Source organism: Eptesicus fuscus, chromosome 5, assembly GCF_027574615.1.
Source record: "Eptesicus fuscus isolate TK198812 chromosome 5, DD_ASM_mEF_20220401, whole genome shotgun sequence".
NCBI classification, from domain to species: Eukaryota; Metazoa; Chordata; class Mammalia; order Chiroptera; family Vespertilionidae; genus Eptesicus; species Eptesicus fuscus.
Window position 1 is genome coordinate 80,245,190 of NC_072477.1, and position 21,420 is coordinate 80,266,609.

The following is a 21,420-nucleotide window of genomic DNA, read 5'->3' on the forward strand; positions in this document are numbered from 1 at the left end:
AACTGCCACTGCTGTCAGACCAATTATCCATCTGGCTATATTCTGTAAAATTCTTTTACTCTTTTTTAAAACCTCAGTTAATTAACCACAGTGAATATTTCATTTGTTCATTCATTCCTTTGTTAAGCATTGACTCTTTGTTAGGACCACTGTCATCTCTGGGGCTGTAACGATAAATGAGACAGGGTATTCTACCCAAAAAGATTCAAAAGTAAGTGACACAAAAGGTCATTTCAAGGGTGTATGATTATGCTCTATTTGATTTGCCTCATAAGATCTGACATATATTGTTAGCACCCTTAGGATCCCTTAATCATTAGGATTTATCAATCATGATTTTCTCTGGGACTTCATATATTTTTATTTGTAGCCTGTAACTCCTCAGAAAAGAGGCTTTTCCACAAGTTTACTACTTAGCCCTAGAAAAATATATCTATACTTCCTTAAGACAGGCTCCTGAGGTCCACAGAGCTTAGGCGCTAAGTCATTAACGCATGAGAAGAAAATACATGATGCTTATTTGATTACGTAGGTCTCATTTGGTGAAATCTCCCTTAACTCCTTTTTACTATGGAGTTAATGCATTCATGATGTATTCTGGATATGAAATTCATTTTGCTGAGAAAGGTGATTTTTAAAAAAAATAAGGTTTCTTATACATTTCATTCTTTATAATAGATCTTAACCAGAAGAAAACTGAGGGTATCAAAGGTAAGGAGAGGTACAAATTGATTCGCAATAAGTGCTGCTGCTCTATGAGGTTCTACTTCCTGAGAGGTGCGATCCTGACAATGTATACAGAGTGAGAAGAGGGACTTTTCTGTTGATTTAAACACAGTGGCGACCTCAGACTTACAGACAAGCAGCCACATAAATCAGTTGTTATCCACAATGAGATCTGCACTTCCTTTCAGAATTCATGAAGGAACTGACAAAAGAAAGACATTTCCTACAACATGTGGTCATTTACTTACATTTGGAAGAAGGAAATTTCAGAATCCAAAGGATTAAAATGAATGGAGAAAAAGAAAAAAAGAAAAACCTTAAGGGCAATCTAGTAAAGCTTAATAATAATTTACTTTCTAGATAAGATTGAGGAAATTCAAGAATTAAAATGTTGAGGAAAGAAACATTAGCAAGGGACTTAAAATTTTAAAAAGTCAAGAAGTGAAGTGAGAAAGATGTATTTCTTTAAATAAAATGTAGGCTTTGGTTTGAAATTCAACAACTATGAAAGCAGTTTGAACATGATTCTCATGTATGTTTCCCCAGAAACAAATGTTTACAATATATACATACCAAGTCTGCACAAAAACGTTGTGTACCATGTGTACCATGCCTTCTAGACAGGCAGTGTGATTGAAGAGATAATGAACTGTAATACCAAGGAATGGAATTTCTCTTGGGAAGCAAAAATGCATCAGGAGACCTCTTATTTTCATGTGTTAGCAAAGTAAAGCCTATAAGTGGTCTTTGGCAGGAGTTTACATAAGGAATATGAAAGCTTATACTTCATTAGGCTGACAAGAAATCAATCACATTTGATGAACCAGTGAGTTAGATTAAATGCCAGAAAGTTCCCTGTGAGTACTCAAATCTGATCCACCTTGGTGCAGAGGTCAGACAGGTACCATACTTGGAGGTACTACTCACAATGTCAGTGCCTCGAGTTCATTAAAAAGCAAATTCAGAAGCAGTCTATTCACTCTTATGAAAATCTGTGTGTGCACATCTTGGCCCTCTTTGAATTGTTTGTAGCAGCAGCTTAATTGCTTCCTGGCTTCTTGAGCTCTACTACTATCAGTTGCAAGAAAATGTTATCATCTTAATACCAATGTAAAGAGAAATAGAATGTTATGGAAGCCAAGCATGACATGATACAACATTGGATTAGCGATCGTTGCCTCAGCCTTCTTACAGCTAGTACAGATTAAAATTCCTATTTCTACCTCATGTATTTTAGTAATATCTCTGTAAAGTAGCTATACATATGATCTCTCATTTTAAGATAAAAGGTGACTTTTTCCAGTAACGTATAAGAAGGGGCTGTCCTGAAGTTTTTTCTCAGTTCAATGGGCCAAGTCACATAATAGAATTTGGAAATCAAATTTGGACGAAGTAGTACAATAGCAAAACCACTGTGTCAGCTGATATTCTAAAGGAAACCTGCCTTTTTTTCTACTTCCAGAGCAAGCCATGCCACCTTGGGCAAACTGTATCATCTCAATCTATGATCAGTTTCTTCATTTGCAAAGTCATTCACTCTTTTAATATGTGTTCTTCTAACAATATGTTTTAAAATGTGTATTTTTTTTCCTAACTCTAAAATTTTATGGATCCATAACATTGCATGCTTTTTCGAATTGAAAATGTCTTTAATAGCACTGGCCAGGTGGCTCAGGCAGTTGGGGTGTCATCTGGTACAAAGAAAGGTTGCGGGTTTGATTCTGGTCAGGACACATATCCAGGTTGCTGGTTCGATCCCCACACGGGCAGGTATGGGAGGCAACAGATGAATGTTTTTCTCTCACATAGATGTTTCTCTCTCTCTCCCTTCCTCTCTCTGAAATCAATGAAAACATATCCTTAGGCGAGGATTTAAAAATTCTTTAGAAAAAGAATGTTAATTTAGGCACCAGGAAGCCCTTGATGGGGCAGAGAGAGTACTTATTAGCAATACTAGAATAGTGAGCCTGCAAGTCTTCTGTGGTGTTGCCAAGAAGCTTAAGATTATATTATTAGAACATTCAAAACCTCTTATAACTCTGACTTCTGTGGGAAACCACAGTCATACCCGATTTCAGGATTATTTGTGCTTTAAGTAGAGGATTTGTTGTAAGCACAAATTAATTATTCTAATAAGAAGTGTATGCCAGCAAGAAATGGCAATCATGTAATAGCACCATGTGTATAAAAACCTAGTCCAAGATTATAAAATACACAATGGATTGTAATTTACGTTAGGATGAATGCCTTGTTTTTTTCCTAAGTACATCTTCATACTTCTCAGTACTTCACTCATCAAACACTAATGGAACACAGTACTCATTACATGCAAGTCTCAGAGGCATGGTTGCTGTGTTTAGAGAGAAATATTGCTATAGGTGTTCATTAGATTTTTGTTGACCAATAGAGTGATGGTTGGAAATAATACTTTAGAAGAAAACTTGTTTGGAAGTGACTTTCTTGCAGATACTTTAATTTCTTGATTTTGTGTTAGATTCAACAAGACACTTTGAAAATTATCAGGGTGCCAGAAGATCTTCTTGGGGGAATAAAATTTAGGAAGCCACTACACCATTTTGCTGCTATGGAAAGTCTCAGAAGATAACTCAGAAGAAAATAGGAGTGCTATATTCTTAAAACAGTCCAAGAGAAGTCATTTATGACCAAATATTATATGGTATTGTGTATTTCTGACAGACAATCAGTTCCCTTGACCAGTAAACTTCTTTTTTAAATGTAAGACTAGATCAGCTTGTTCCATCGTAGTAGAAATAGAATATCACTGCATAGCAACTTACCTGCCCTGGCCTTCTAAAGTTAGAGCTGGTTAGCAAGTTATTGGAAGCCATCTCTTCTCCAAGTTGTCTCTTTACTTTTTCCAACTAGGACTCTATCAACTACTTTTTAATGAAATACCTTCTTGGAAGTTTCCTATATCACAGTTTAATGCTGGTGAAATTTTTTAAATGTCATTTAAAAAGAAAATATGTGAAGGTGGCTGTGTATAATAGGATAGAAGAAGAAAGGCAGCATGCTCACAAATTACTCCAGAGGTAAGTGCTGAAAGAGAGACTGGGTGTATCGCAGGAAATGGCTGGACCTGATGTAGCTTAAGAAAGCAACTGGAACCATTGGACCCACATGCGTTAGAAATTTGGTCTAGACGCTAGGGCTTATTACTATCAGTAAATTCCGTAGGCTTCAATCAGTCTCACCCTCACCATAGTACCTCAGTGAGGGTGGGGATATATTTTTACACAGGGCTTCCTCATCAGTTGTTCCAAATGCAACAGGAATGCAGTAAAATGGTACATAGCAGACTTCTGACCCAATTTCTTTTTATTCCCAAATATGAATATTCATTGCAACTTGAACCAAATGGATGGTGGTGGGGAGCTCCTTAATTTAGAACTTAGCTATCAAAATAATAAACGTCATTTAAAACACCCAGAACCGGACAGCTTTTTTGCATGGGGATGTTCTTAGGAAATAGATATATTTCATACCAGTGTTTTCAAGATTTACTTGTTCAAATCTTTTACTGTTACGAAATTCTGTTTTCAGAAAGACAAACTGTTGTCACCATAATGAAAAGAAGGTGGATATTTCCCAAGTTTTCTTCTAGCTCAGTGGTCTGTTTTATATTCTCGGGCCTTCACTTCGGTGTACAGAGTGGTTGTCTATATTGTCACTGGCAGTGTGATGCAGAGCGGATTCTTGGCAGCTCTGGCCTAGTGTGCCCATATATTCCGGCTTGCTTGGGAAATCCTGGCCTTGTGTTTTATACCAATGTTAGTTATTCACAGGGCACCCTTTGACTTGTGACAGTGGCCTGGTTTGGACAATAAATGACAGTCATAATTAACATAGTTTCTTCCCCCTCCCCCACTGTGATGGCCTCCCATGTGAGGCCAGAGCTACTACTGAGGGACAAGGGGAGTGTTCATTATGGGTGGTTTGACTATTTAAAAAGGTTCTGCCTGGCAACCAGTATTCTCTTGTTGCCAGTCATCAGGCAAAAGCTGAGTTCTGATACAGGACACACACACGGGTCTGGAGCTCTTCAGGCAACATTCTTGACTGAAGAGAGTGGAAAGAGATGAAGTCAAAATAGGAATTTGGTAAACAAAGTAGAGAACATAGGTACGGGGCAGATGCTGGAAAGATTTGAAAGAAGGAAATGAAAAATAGAACTCTCAAGAAATATATGAAGCCCTAGCCGGTTTGGCTCAGTGGATAGAGCCTCAGCCTGTGGACTGACAGGTCCAGACTTGGATTCCAGTCAAGGGCACATGCCTGGGTTGCTGGTTCGATCCCTAGTCGGGGATGTGCAGGAGGCAGCCAGTCAATGATTCTCTGTCAGCATTGATGTTTCTATCTCTCTTTCCCTCTCCCTTCCTCTCTGAAATCAATAAAAACATATTTTTAAAAAGAAATATATGAATAGGCACCCTCTGAAGAAGGCAAACGGTATTGTTGTTTTTCCAGTGTTTCTTCCACTGTTATTTCTCTAATGGCATTTGTCTTAGCACTTCCCCAATCATATATAGCCAGTTATCACCTGCCCCAACATTTTGTTTCTCTCTGCAAGGTCTCTGTTCTGGCACTAGTTTGCTTATTCACTTTTTGGTCCTTTCTTCTGGTTTAAATTTTCTCCAGATTCTATTTATTTAAATCTCTTTTTTCATTAGGGTCAATCAAATAATTAATTTGAATAAAAATGAGAATGGCTTAAAGTGCCTTTTTCAATAAACTTGCCTTTTTAACAGAGACCATCAATGTCCTTTTTTGTAAATTGATTTTACAGAGGGAGGAAGGGAGAGTGAGAGAAAGAGAAACATCGATGTGAGATAAATACATTGATTGTTTGCCTCCTGTATTCTCTCCCACCAGGCATTGAACCTGCAAACTAGGTATGTACCCTGGTCAGGAATGGAACCCACAACCTTTTGGTGCACAGGAAGATGCTCCCACCAACTGAGCCACACGGGCCAATGCCTTTTTGTCTACCCAAGAGTATGTTATGGAAGGGCCAGTGGCAGAAAAAAAAAAAAAAGGAAAAAGATATTCTGAGTCACTGGACTGGTCGACTCTTTGATTCACACCTAAAGTCCTCTTCAAACTCCACATACTAGTACTTGGAAGATAAGCTCTTACCCAAGGTCCTCGCTAGTCCTAAGTCTAATTGTTCACAGTGTTGTGACTGGTGATTCATGCTATATTTGGCTTTTGAGAGTAGGATATTTCTTCCTAAAAACATACATAATTTAAATTATTACTATCTGCTTCCATGTGTAAGAGCCATTCCCACTTCCTACTCTGTCCAGCTTTGGAAAATGCAATGACCCTTCTCATTGTGTACCTGGATTTCATAAATGTTAGGAGAGAATACAGCTCAGTTTGTACCACTGTAAGGCTGAGTGTAAGATTATCTTAACATAGGGGTTTAGGTACTAATGTTCATAAACATTTACAATTCTGGCCTCTGAATATAAGAATGCTAAATTTATTTTTCCTTTTCAGACTCTTCAGTCATTTCTTTTCTGGATTATAACATATTTTAATGAGTATTAAAAATAGAATCCTTTTTATAGAAGCGTTATATTATAGTATGCTATATTCCTTGGTCTCCTTTTATGTTTCCTCCAAAGTCATGGCTAGATCTGTTTCTTTTTCATCTTAATAAACCCAAGATTTATCCAAATTCCAGATATATTGTAGCTATATTAATGTTTATTAAGTTAAAGAATGAAAATCACAGTCTCTGCTATGCATTGCTGTCATCTACAGATGGGGAATAACTAATTTCCTCTAGCTCTTCCTAATTCACGGGGCAGATTGAGTGACTCCATAAAGGAGGTCTTGCCTTTGAGTGGTCTTCTCTAACTCCCTGTTTAAAGGTACCCCTGTGACACGTCAGTCCCATGTCACTTTCTATTATTTTATCCTGTTTTATTATATTTACTAGAGGCCTGATGCACAAAATTCTTGCAATGGTAGGCCTTCACGGCCCCGGCTGCCTCACAGGCCCTGCAGTCCTGCCCCCTGCCCATACCTGCCTTGGCCTGGTGCTGCCCGTGTCCACCACCGCACCTCCCCAGTTCCCAGTTCTGCGGAGCCCCACGATTGATTGCCCACAGAGGGTGGCCTGGGCCTCCCTCTTTGGGGCAATCACGAGCCCCCCCGATTGATCACCCCACTGGCTGCCCCCTGATGGTCAGTGCACATCATAGCAACCGGTCGTTCCGCCATTAGGGTCAATTTGCATATTACCCTTTTATTATATATATATATATATATATATATATATATATATATATATATAATGTGTGTGTATGTGTGTGTGTGTGTGTGTGTGTGTGTGTGTGTGTATATATATACATACTAGAGGCCTGGTGCACGAAATTCGTGCACAGAGGGGGGTTATCCCTCAGCCCAGCCTGTACCTTCTCCAATATGAGACCCCTGGGATCGGGCCTAAACGGGCAGTCGGACATCCCTCTCACAACCCAGGACTGCTGGCTCCCAACTGCTTGCCTGCCTGCCTTCCTGATTGGCCCTAACCACTTCTGCCTGCCAGCCTGATCACCCCCTAACCACTCCGCTGCCAGCCTGATTGATGCCTAACAGCTCCCCTGCCAGCCTGTTTGCCCCCAACTTCCCTCCTCTGCCGGCCTGGTCACTCCTAACTGCCCTCTCCTGGAGGGTTGATCACCTCCAACTGCCCTTTCTTGCAGGCCTGGTCCCTCTCAACTGCCCTCCCTTACAGGGCTGATCCCTCACAACTGCCCTCCCTTGCAGGCCGGGTGCCTCCCAACTGCCCTCCCCTGCTGGCCATCTTGTGGTGGCCATCTTGTGTCCACATGGGGGCAGGATCTTTGACCACATGGGGGCAGCTATATTGTGTGTTGCAGTGATGATCAATCTGCATATTATTCTTTTATTAGATAGGATAGAGGCCTGGTACAGGGGTGGGGGCCAGCTGGTTTGCCCTGAAGGGCGTCCCAGATCAGGTGGGGTTTCCCTTGGGGTATGGGGCGGCCTGAGCAAGGGGCCTGTGGTGGTTTGCAGGCTGGTCACGCACCCTGGTAACCCAAGCGGAGGCCCTGGTATCTGGAATTTATTTTCCTTCTACAATTGAAACTTTGTAGCCTGGAGCGGAGCCAAGCCAAGCCTGGGGCTCCCTCCGAGGCCGCAGCCATTGTGTTGGGGTTATAATTGAAACTTTGTTGCCTTAAGCTGGTGATCCCGGCCAGGGTGTGTGGAAAGCTTTGCTTCCCCTGTTGCCGGCGGCAACCCTGGCCTGCTCTCTCAAGCTCCATTCTGCCGCCATTTGTTTGAATTTGTTTACCTTCTATAATTGAAACTTTGTAGCTTGAGTGGAGGCTTAGGCCTGGAAATGGCAGGCGGAAAGCTTGGCTTCCTCTGTTACCTAGGAAACCTTGCTCTCTGTGGCTGTAGCCATCTTGGTTTGGGTTAATTTGCATGCTCGCTCTGATTGGATGGTGGGCGTGGCTTGTGGGTGTGTCGGAGGTATGGTCAATTTGCATATTTGTCTATTATTAGATTATATATATATATATATATATATATATATATATATATATATATATTTTTTTACTTTCCCACTGAAATGTTAGCTCTGTCAGGCAAGTACATTTTATGTGTTGTTCTATCTAGAATCAGTTGTTCCTTCTAGAGAGACACATAGTAGGTTCTCAATACATACGTGAATGAATACTGGACTTCCATATGTGGCACTGGGGATACTTTACTTCAGTAAATGTAAATTCCCTATACTTTTATGTGACCAATTATATGAAAATGCAAGATGCTTTATTATCATTGACCTATTCTGAGACATTTCCCTTGTTTATAACAGGAGAATATATGCTAAATGAACAAAAAAGTATCTTATTTGATGTTAACTTTTATCTTACTTAGTTTTGTAACTATTTTTTGGGAAGGATTGTGAATATATGAACCTTTTTTTAAAAAAAAAAATATATATATTATTGAATTTAGAGAGGAAGGGAGAGGGAGAGAGAGAGATAGAAACATCAATGATGAGAAAGAATCATTGATTGGCTGCCTCCTGCACGCCCCCTACTGGGGATTGACCCTGCAACCAGGGCATGTGCCCTTAACCAGAATTGAACCTGGGACCTTTCAGTCACAGGCAGACACTCTATCCACTGAGTCAAACCAGCTAGGGCTCTATGAACCTTTTATATGCAACTTCTTATTTTTTAAAAATTTCTCGGATTCTTTCTCAAGGGACTAAGGACTATTTTTTGAATCTTTAAGTCTTTTTTTTTTTTCTTTTCAAAATTGTAAGATACTATTTAATATGAAAGAAATATAAGTCTGTGTTTCAGGAACTAAACATGTGCACTTTTATTCAGTATGAGGATCTCAGCTTGATACTTCATTGTAACGTTGGATTGTGGGATGAAGGTAATTAAAGCAATAACACTCAGGTGTAGGTCATTTCATTTTTCTTTAGTGTTAATGTTTTAGAAATCTGAATGTGGATGCCCACATAACTGGTAAAACTGTAATTGCGTAGTCTGCTCCTAAAAGCAGATTTTTAGTATTGGGTCTTTTGTGCCTTCTGTGTTTCAAGGACATTTGTGCAAACACTTACCATTATAGATGTGCGTTGGTTTCATGCTGCCATCAAGCAGTGTTTGACCCAGTCATTTTTCATGTTTATTTCCACACCTAATCAATGAGGATGTTGTGGAGAAATATGTGAACATGAACATCACAATTATATACACATAGTATTACAAGAGAGGTGATCGTCTTAGTACTTAGAAACAGAACCACCATATGTTTGTGCATAATGTGAAGTGCAAACAATATCTACAGGGAGCAGAAGTTTTGCATTTTGCAGTATTATTTAATTTTATACAGTCATTTTATAGGCTATTAACAATAAGCAACCTCCAGTATTTCTTACCCTGGAAATAAGAGCTGTTAGAAAGCTTTTACCTACGGATTTGATTAGGAGCCAGTTGTTTAAATTCCACCAGGGGACTTTATCCTATCATGCTTATTTCACCATATCATTCAGAAGAAAATAATTTAAGACCAAATTGAGGGTGAAGGGCAGGGTGGAGCTAGGCTTCAGCTAGTCATACTCCTCAGGGTCAGCTGCATGCTCCCAAATGTGACTTTGTTTGCCATAAAAAGGAAAACCTCTTAATAGATATTTAATAAAAGATTCTACAATGGGTGCTACTCAATCCATTTCCCATCCCCTATGTCTTAATCTACTCAGTTGAGCTATGTGAGATTTATAATATCAAAGGCTATTTGGAAGTTTATTATGCCAATGGTGGATATTTAGTCATTGAAAAGGCAGGTCTCTGTAATGAGTAACATTTTAGAACATAAAGAGTGTGGTCCAAGCACATTTAACTTACCTTCTTAAATTCTGGATTATTTTTGAGAGCTGCTGATCTGCATAGGCACCAAACAGGTTAAAAACTGAACACATTACACATTTAAATGTTATTATTGCCCATTTTTTGCTGAATCATGTGGCATTTTATTCATATATACTAAAAGTAACTGACCCTCAGAGAGTTGGCCTTAATTGTTAGGTATTCCACATAAATGTTAGAACTTTAGGTAACATATAAAAATTCACATTTAAAATTAGATTTTCTTGCCTTTTTGAGAAATACAAGGAAAATTATTCTTGAGGGATACTATATACTATAGTGTGAGGTATATACAGGGTTCAGTATTACATTAGTTGATATTCACATTATAAATACAAATGATTTAATTTTTGTTTTTACTTTTCATTTCAAAGTCAATCAAAATAAAACGTTATATATTATAAAAGATAAAAGTGGTGAAAAGCAATTTTGCCTTAGCTTTTATTGTCTTTCTTTGTTACTCTGAAAGCCAGAATGCAAAATTTCCAAATATTTGAAAACTGAGATAACTTTATCCATTTAGAAATGAATTTTATAAATAGGTCAAGAAACATTATTTGTTGTAAATTTGGGAATGCTAAAAATAAAACAAGGTTACCTGTTATCTATTGAGTTTCATCAATACAAAAACTATTCTAGGATTAAATGTTGGGGGAAAGATAAGCTACATGCAAATGCTTATTTGTATTTATTTTTCAGATATTTTCTTTGATCTTTATATTAAAACATTGGTATGCATAAAGCATTCATATCTGTTAATTTTGTTTTCTGATATTTTTAGTTCAATCGTACCTGTAAGGCATATTATAAACAAATAAAATTTCACCTTTTGTCATTTTCAAGGCTTTCCCATTTAGGCTTCTCTAAAGATGGTGTATAACTCATAACAGTGCATGTTGGAGGGAACAAAATTCATGGACTAGATTTCAGAAGTATAATATTTTTGTTTGATGCTTTAAATAATCTACAATATATATATTAAAACTTCATATTGTTGAATTTAGTGAATTTTTGTATTTTAAAGGTGCGTTATGAGAGATCAAATGAGGTAACTGCTTGATAGTGTTTTGAACTTCGGATAGTAGAATGCAAATGTAAGGTGGTACTGTCATCTTCATCTTTGCTGTATGCAGGGTCATCTTCCGTCTTCACCCTGCCCACAGTGGAGAGCTTCTCTTCCTCTCAGTATGCCAGGCCAACATTTCATTTTACACATACATGTACTTTTCTCTAGTGACTGTCCACATAATTTTCAGACAGAGAAGTCAGAGAAGACTGGACAGCAAGAAAAATGAAGTTCAATTATTTTTCATGTCCTTTTTATGCTATGGCTTTTCTCTTTTATTAACATAAAGGTATTTCCTTATGTTGTATAGAAACCAACTTCACATGTAATTTTAATATATTTGGCAAATAAAAATAAAACATTTCCCACCTGGCCTGTGTTGCTCAGTAGTGGAGCATCAGCCCATGAACCAGGAGGTCACAGTTCAATTCCTGGTCAGGACACATGCCCAGGTTGTGGGCTCAATTCCCAGTAGGGGGTGTACAAGAGACAGACAATCAATGATTCTCGCTCAGCATTGATATTTCTATCTCTCTCCCTCTCCTTTCCTCTTTCTGAAATCAATAAAAACATTTAAAAAATAAAACATTTTCCTAATTAGGTTAGTAAACATAGGTCTTTGGATTCAAATGCTATTAACCTCCTAAGCCTTAGAAGTAAAAATATATTTCTCATAAATTAAGGAAAGTATCTCTAAATGTTACAACAGACTGTGGAATCTCAGAGGGAAGGCGGGGTTGGGAAGAGATCAACCAAAGAACTTGTATGTATATATGCATAACCCATGGGCACAGACAATAGGGGGTGAAAGCCTGGGGCAGGGCTCGGGGGAAGCTAGGAGTTAATGAGGGACATATGTAATACTTACAACAATAAAGATTTTTTTTTTAAAAGAGATTTTCCATTTCAAATATCCGAAGACTGAGATACAAATAGGTTCTGAATTGCGAATAAAAATAATTCCTTCAAAAACATAAAAATTATTTTCCCTTTTTAAAGTTATGGTTAAAATTAGTAGGATTAACAAGTATATTTTTCCTTGAGAGTTAGTTTTTAAAAATATTTAGTATGATAATTCTATGGCATGGGTAAAATTTATAAGTGTTGATCCATTCTGATAAAATAAGCCTTCCTTTATTTAGGTCACTGTTGGTCATTCACTTTTACAGTACTTACAGTCTGTTCAGAATTCCATACTCTGCTAGATAATTCAATTTTAAAACTACATTATGTTTCAGAATGATCTTTATTTTAATAACAATTTGGTCACTGTATTAAATTTATGGCATTAAAATCATTTTAATGTGAATTTAATATCTAGGTTGTAGAATATTCACTTTCTTAGTTTATCTTTTTAATAAATACAACCATCCTCCAAAAATGATTAAGATTATTGCTATTGCTTATTACACACCAGAAATAATAATAAGCACAAGTAAACTAAGCTTTATAGTTTAATTTGAGAATGATTCATTTCCTTTTTTCCCTATTAACTGGATCTTTGTAGACTTTTTTAAATTCAGGAAACCTTTCTTACCATTTGAAAAATAGTGTATTTTGAACATTAATCATAATATTCAATTTAATGCTTCAAGACCATAGCAAGCAAAGTTTCCTGAACTCTTTTTCTCCTGAGATTACCATTGCCAATATTTCAGTCTAATGAGAATGAAAACCTACTTAATTATTAAAAATTGTTGTTTTCAAATATCAAGAGTTATTAACAATGCCTTAGCTTATGTTTAGATATATATCTTGACCTTTCCTCATGTTTCCAGTATTTGCTTCTTTTCCATTATAGTTGGTCTTAGAAAATATTTTAATGGCAGCAAATATACTTTTATCCCAGAGAGCTGGGCTCTTATTAATACATTACACCGAGTCTCATTTTAGTTGACACATCCTTTACAATGACTATCTCTTGACCAGAGTGAAAAAGCAATCCTGTGTTGTTGAGTTTCTATTTTGTATGCCTTTCAAAAACATATTCAGGCAAAAATAGTAATGTATTAGGTCCTTAATAAAATTAAACACATTTTAGCAGAAAAAAATCTCTGAGACATTTTAAATCTTTTCCTGTATACCAAATCACCTGTACGATGATGATCCTTGCTTAGCCAAACATGGAAGCCAAGCTAAAGAGCCAATTTCATCAAAGGTATTGATTGTCCAAATTAGGTGAGAGAATGAGTACTTTAAAAATATATTCTCATTGGAGTTTTAAATATCTTATAGCTAGTATCTATCACTAAAATGATGGATATTTTGAGAATTCATAAGTCTACTTAATATTAACTGAAATGCCAATTTTTCCTGTGGGATTCTCCTTTCATTTCTTGTTTTTATCCTGGTGAAAAAACCTTGACCATAATATTTAAATTCTAATATGGGTTGTTTAAGTGCCCAAGACCTACCGTTGGAATGCCCCAACAGTACAATCTGGCGTGTGCTAAAATCCCCACAAGGAGTTAACAGTTATGTCTGCCTTGCCCTCTCTCCAGTATTGAAATTGGGTAAATCATTGCCAGGGCTTAGGAAAGAACATTAAATTTGATACTGGTTCTGCTACTTACAATGGGTTGTAGTGAAAAAGCAAAAAAAAAAACAACAAAAAACAATGGAAACGAATCCAATTTCAAAGCATTTTGAAAACTTTAGGGTACAATTATGATCTTATTGAAAAAGTGTGGAGACCTGCTATTTAAACTTCAAATTGCTATATGAGCAGTAGATACACTCTATGCAATGTGGCATGGCTGGAATTATTTCACAAAATATACCCCACAAAGTCCAACAAAATTCCCTCGCATGTTCCTTATTGTGCAAATTTATCTTTGATCATTGCAATATTTTAATGACCTGAATATTTATATGCTATCCTATAATTCTTCCATTAAGACATATAGACATCCCTCTAAAATTTCCATTAGCTTTCAAGAGTTCTTTCTAGAAGTAAATACTTATTACTTTTAAAAACTTCAAATCTGCCTGCCAGTGTAGCTCAGTGGTTGAGCATTCACCTATGAACCAGGAAGTCACCGTAATTCCTGGTCAGGGCACATGACCAGGTTTTGGGCTTGATCCCCGGTGTGGGGTGTGCAGGAGGCAGCTGATTATTGATTCTTTCTCATCATTTTTGTTTCTATCTCTCTCTCCCTCTCCCTTCCTCTATGAAAGCAATAAAAAATATATATAAAGAAAACTCAAGTCCAATTTCCCTTTATTTTCAATAAAGCATGTGCACTAGACCTGTTAAATATAAAGGCTTATGGTGTTTTTGATTTAATAACATAATAACTTTACTAAAGATAAAATAATAAATTAAAAGTATTTATTTGAACTATGCAACACCAAGCACTAAACACACACAAAAGTTGCTAAGATAACATTAGTCATATTTTATTAATATTCAATATGGATTTTCAGTCCATTTTTTTTTCTTTACATGATAAAGCAGCAGCAGATTTTTTGGGAGGGGCTTATGGAAGATTTAAATTGAAATGAGACTAGCTAATGAATAATCTGATAAACTTGTCAGTTCACTGAATTTGTCTCAAATAAAGTCATAATTGCCAATATTATTTAAAATCAGCAGGTTTCATTAATTGCAAGTTTTTCTATCATACAATTTTAGAGTATTAATAGTTTTAATTTCTTTTTTCATTTATTCATTGAAGTTCCTGGGCACAGGACAATGTATTTAAAATTGTTTTCCTTAAATGTTCATAAACATTTTCTGGTGCCTATAATTAGAATTTTAATTTAATAAGCCAGGATTAAAATCCACATCATTATGTAATCATTTTTTTTCTAGTCTTTCATTAATTTTGGGAGTGGCTGTGGTTTCTTTTTAGTCAATAGGAGGAATTCTATTGCTTATTCAATAAAAAATATATATTGTGATATCTTCATGGGGTCACCCAGATGAAACTGGAATAAATATGTGGGTATTGAAAGACATTTATCAAATAACACTTTTATGTTTGTATTTTATGTAGGCATTCTATGAGGTCTACGTTTTTCAAATACAGGACTTTATCTTAGGTTCCTTCATGCTCATATATTTTGTAGAGTATTCACAAATTTTACTTGGCTCTGGTTCAAAATAGTTGATGAATTTGTTTCTCTTAAGATTTCTTGCCTAGATTCTGCTTTAGGGTAGACTAAAAATCAGAAAATCTAGTTAAAATCAAATTATTTATGTTTCTTTATGTGGAGAGCAAGATGCAGGCAATAATTTTTAAACATTTGAGATTAAAATAGTTGTATAATTTTCCTGTTGGGACATACTATTGATTGATAATTATTATTTTAGAGAAGATTTATTCTCCTACTATGGAATGGCCACACTAGTAGTAACTTTTTGCTATCACTCTAAAATGTAAGGAAAATAGGATATTTTATAAAGATTATTTTCATTGATTATATGCCTTTGCTTTTCATGAAAAAAAAAAAGATAAATATGTCATTAATAGTGAATATGCAAAGGCTGATTTCCAGTTGGAAATAGTGGAATTTGATGGGTTAGAAAATACTGTGTTTTTTTTTTTTATGCCTTTAATACATTTCTTTGAAATTAAAAAGGAAACAGTATTAAGAATGTGTGATGAGAGTAAATCCCATTAAAATAATTGAACTTCTAGGACTTGACATTTTAAGTGTTATCATTATTCCACAAAGAAATAATAACACTGGATTACTTAAATGTGATGATCAAACTGGATATGACAGTCAATCTTGCAACTATGTTAGTAATCAAGTAAATAAGGAAAGATGACACATATAAAGAGTGCATTTGAGCATTAAGAAGACTAAAAAAAACAACAACTATCAACTACATATAAATGATCAGGTCATATCAGATATGGAGATTGTTCACATAATTTTAATTTTCCTGCCTCTTATAAAGATGGACAAGAAATTATAGCTGAAGAGTTATTATTACAGAATTTTAAATTTTTTCCTTTAGGTCTTAATCATATTTAAAAACTAACGTCTCATAAAATGTCATTTTGAACTTATAACACATAGCCTTTTAAATTTATAAAAACACTAATATTTTGATAATTATTTTATACAAGAATCTTTGTAATGTAGTACACTTAAGAATTTAATAAAATTTAAAATATAACTAAATATTCCTTATGAATGAAAACTTGAAAATTTAGATTCCCAACAACATTGTCAAGAAACAATGTATGTACTAGTACCCTCATGTATCTTAAAATAAACTGACATACCATATTAGATAACTTCCATATGAGATCTGTTATTTTTCCAAATATATGTTACTTACATTATTTAAAACTCTTGTGGATTTATTTTCTCTTGGTTTTAAAGAGCACATTTCCTAAAACACTTTCAATATGCTCTGAATATGTATTATTCACCTCGCCCTCACACAGTTTTAGAAGTTAAACTCTCAATGAAAATGTTATCAAACTTTTCATCATTTCATATTTCTATATCAGGTGCATTCCTTGATAATTTGAGAAAACATGAGTTTTCAAGTGGCAAATTTTTTATTAACTTCTCAAGAACAAAGCTGACCAACTACAGCACTTAGATACTGCTTTGAAACTATATAGTACATTGTATTTTGTGAACACTCAAAATGAAATAAAATGAAAAATTTCTAGGACTACATAACTAATCATGCATTATTGGGCAGATGAGGCAATACAAATTTGTCACAAGTAATTCCATTTATGCCTATCAGGCTATTCCAATTTTTGAACGTGTTATTCCCATAAAATGCTTTAGTACTTATAAAGGTTATGACTTAATTTCTCCATATTTTCAAGGCATTTCTCAGGAGGCAACACGTACTGTGACAGGCCTAAAAGGTACAATTTAAATGAAAACATGTTTACTAGTGTATTTTGCTATATATGATGTTTGTAATTCTGAAAGTTTCAGACTTTTTAAGCTTTTTAGAAACAAAAACCTGAACTTGAATTAAAGTTGCTTAAAATTTAAAAATATTCTAACGTATTTTCTTATAATTTTACTTTATACATTTGAATGAGATTAACCCTCAGTTTATTAACTTTATCTTAGTGGTTTGAGATTCAGCAGTTTTATGTTAGGAAAAATTAATACCTACAACTTACAATATTGTGAGAATTAAATAAAAATGCACTCTGCATATGGCAGAAGATATAAATATCAGTTTTATAATATCATCAAATGCTGGGAAATCATTTGTAAAACTAATTTTTCTAATAATACTTGAGAAAAAATCCTTATCTACTTTTGTATTGAAAATCTTGCAAAAATTTAATTTTAAAAGTTCAACTTTTGAAATATACTTAAGTCTTAATAGAAATAAAGCTTGTGCTATGGAGAAGGAATTATAATTAATAACATTTTAACTGTAACATTAACTTTTCTCAAACATTTTTAAAAATATATTTTTATTGATTTCAGAGAGGAAGGGAGAGGGAGAGAGAGATAGAAGCATCAATGATGAGAGAGAATCATTGATCGGCTGCCTCCTACACACCCCACACTGGGGATTGAGCCCACAACCGGGCATGTGCCCTGACCAGGAATAGAACTGTGACCTCCTGGTTCATAGGTTGATGCTCAACCACTGAGCCATGCTGGCTGGGCTCTCAAACATTTTAAGTGATATAAAGAGAGGTGTGATGAGTTTAGTTATATTCTTCCTCTTTGATTATAGGTGACAGCTTTCTTATAGTTAGCAAAAATAATTTACTCTCAGTTCAAAACTAGAATCAGTATGAACATAGAATATATATATTCCAATTTAATGTTATAATCTATAATCCAAAAAGTAGGGATTTTGTATCTGCACTTTTATTATCAATTTTATACTCTTGGATATAATACTATGCTATGGAAATTTCTTCTGTACATAATTTATGTTGGAATAAAATGTGATATAAGTAGGAATGAAAAAGAAAGAAAATATCCAAAAAGTTTCAACCTGTAATATTTGGTGTAATAAAGATATGGGGGCAATATTTGCAGCATACTGTAGTAACATGTTTTTGTAGTATCATTACATTATGCCACTTCATTGCTAATTTAATTAGTATATATCTTTGGCTATCGCTATAAGAGAACCATCAATGATAATATTAATTTGCAAACAATACTCAAGATATAACAAACCCACAAAATATGAAAATGCACAACAGAGATAATCTTGTCATCAACCTCTAAGCAAAGTCAAGGTCTCAGAATGAGGTATCCGGCTGGCTGGCTAGGCTCTCTGACTTGGTGATCCTGTGACTTTTTGAAAGACTGGTTCTCCAGTGCTTTGCTTTCTTACAGCATCTTTTTTCTTTTGTCCAAGCTACATATTTAGAATACCTGACACTATTCACAATGAAGAAATGAACAGGAAAACTAATGCCTAACAGATTCAGTTTTGTACAGGAAATATTTTTTTAGCATATTGACGATGATGACTGGATCTATTAGTATTTAGAATTCTATTCAGAAATTTAAAAAAATTCAATTATTATCTACAAAATCTTCAATTATCCTTAATATGTAGAGAAAAATTATTTTATAATAAACAAAATTAATGTATAAAATAAAAACAAATTGAGATGCCAACTAAAAGAAACAATGGGTATAATTTTTCTTAAAGCTATTCAATTAATTATCTTAAATGAAGTAGTTCCTAAAAGGGACAGATTACAAGAAAACTTTTTAAAACATTTTAAGAAAATATTTTATTTTTTAAAAGTATTTTTATGTTCAGAAATTACACTGGTGATTATTTCAAGCGTTAAAATTATAAGCATTTCTTAAAACAATGAACAATGGTTAGGTTTAGCTATCTGTTAGAATGTTTAAAAATCAGTTCCATGAACTTAAAGATAAAAAAATGAATTTTGTGAAGTCCTCTAATTTAGATTAAGCCTTTGCAATGTGTGTAGAAGTAACATTTTCTAGAATTCATAAGTCAAACTTTACAGTACAACCTCAAAGTTTTCCCTCTACTGGCAAAGTGATAAGATATTCTAATTAAAACTAGCTAATTGAATATGTGGCCTTCTGAATGATTTTTTTAATATAATAGGTAGCTTGAATGCAAAAAGTCCTGATGATTGCCTCTATCCTCTATCTCCTGTGTATAAACACCCCCTTGCTCCTCAAAACCATCACCTTGATGTAAGACAAAAATGTTAAAGACTTTTTTAAGTGTCTGCTGAGTGGTAAATTTATTAGCCACTTTAAAAAAAAAAACTAGGAACTTGAAATCCACAAAATATATTCATCCTATACATAACTGACTGGAGGGTTTTATTTTTTATCCTAAGATATTTTGAAAATATTTTCTAGATTCAAAGAAGTTCATTTTCTTTTTTAAAATGCAATATAAGTTAATTTGTATCCTGTTGATATTTGTTTAAAATTACAATTTTTTCTATGTTTTAAATCCTAAAATTAATAGTTTATTTTATAATACAATGTCAGCATGATTGGTCTCACTACATACAAGTCTATGGGCTTCCTCTAATCAGAGCCCTTTTCAACATTTATCTCCTAAAATAGAGAAAATATTGAAATACCAAAAAATAATCAAATCTATCTGAGATGTTTTGGAAAATATATTGAAGTATTTTTAACACAATCTTTACATACCAAGGTCTCAGAATAAGGTATTTGGCTGGCTAAGATATTAATATTTGGAGCAAATGACATACCATTAAAAATGTGAAAATTTTGAAAAATCATTATTTTGAAATTTAGGTTACAATAATTTCATTAAAGAAAAATGATATATCTACCCATCTTCTTAAATACTAACAAGAAATAGTATTCATTATTGACCAAAAGCTGTAAAATTATATAAACCAATCAATGACACTTTTGAAAATTCTTAGTTTTTCCTATGCCAGATCTCCTGAAACATCTACCTAGCAAAAACAAATTCCTAAAGCTAAAGCTGTCATTATAACTTGAATGCTCTTTGTAGTTGAAGAGGATTGTAATACTTAAGTGAGTTCTTAATCAAAAGCTTACCATCTCTGTTCAAGTACAATAACAACTTAAATCTAGTATATTTATCCTCTACGAAGCAGGTTTTTTTTTATAAAATGGGGAACCTACATTATTTACTAACAATAAATTACCACATTTTACCCTAAAACATCATTCAACATACATTACTATAAAGTCACAACTGAAGAGAAATGTCATGTATTTTATATAACAATTTTAATCATAATGAGTAAATCACATTTAAAAGGATTGAGGCACTGTGAGTCAGAAAAATCTGTATTTCTTTGTTGCTTTATATAAAAAAGTCAATTATCTGAATCAAATAATCTTTTGATTATCAACCATTTGAACATGATTTCAGTTATTTGTTGTTCTTTTATAGTGAGTTAAAGCTGATGCAAATTGGTCTTTGTTTTGGGCATTGGCTATATGTTGTGATTTTGGGGAAGAAAATAAATGTTGTTTTTCATAAAAGTTCTTTAATCATTCCATAGAGGTAAACGTACTTAAATGCTCAATACCTGACCTTTTTGAATAAATGCAGACCTACCTTGATTTCCACAATAAGCCTCTATTTCCATGAGACAATGTTTTCACAAATGTAGGGCAAAACAGATGTTAAATTACTTAACAGAACTCATAATTTAAATAATTAAAACTAATTTGTGTTTAAAGCTATTTGCAGATTTATTAGAGAAACAAATACAAATATGCATTTCTACAGAACTGTTTTTTTCCAAAATGAGCTTAAAACTTGTTCCACAGTTTTTACTTGTTTATATATCTATGGTAACCCAAGTATTGGCTTCTGTACCACTTGTAATGAGACAATTGCCCTTCCATTGCAATTATAAAAAACTATTTAAAAAAAAATTCGGCACATACACATTAGTTTTCCTTAAAAAAATAATCTAATCAAAATATTGAATACTTTAGATTTAAACAATATTTTATTTACAAATCTGATTTGATGTACTTTATTAATTACACAAGGTAATGCTTCAGTTTTCAAAAACAGTTTGTTTGTTTTTTATTATAGACCAGTGGAATGACATCCTAGCTAGTAATATGTACTACACTTCAATTTTTTCAAAATTAACATGACAAGTTTTCTTAAATTCACTTTTTAAAAAAAAGTTATTTAATTGGGGCACATATCTGATGAAACAAAAATAACATGCAGAATTCCAA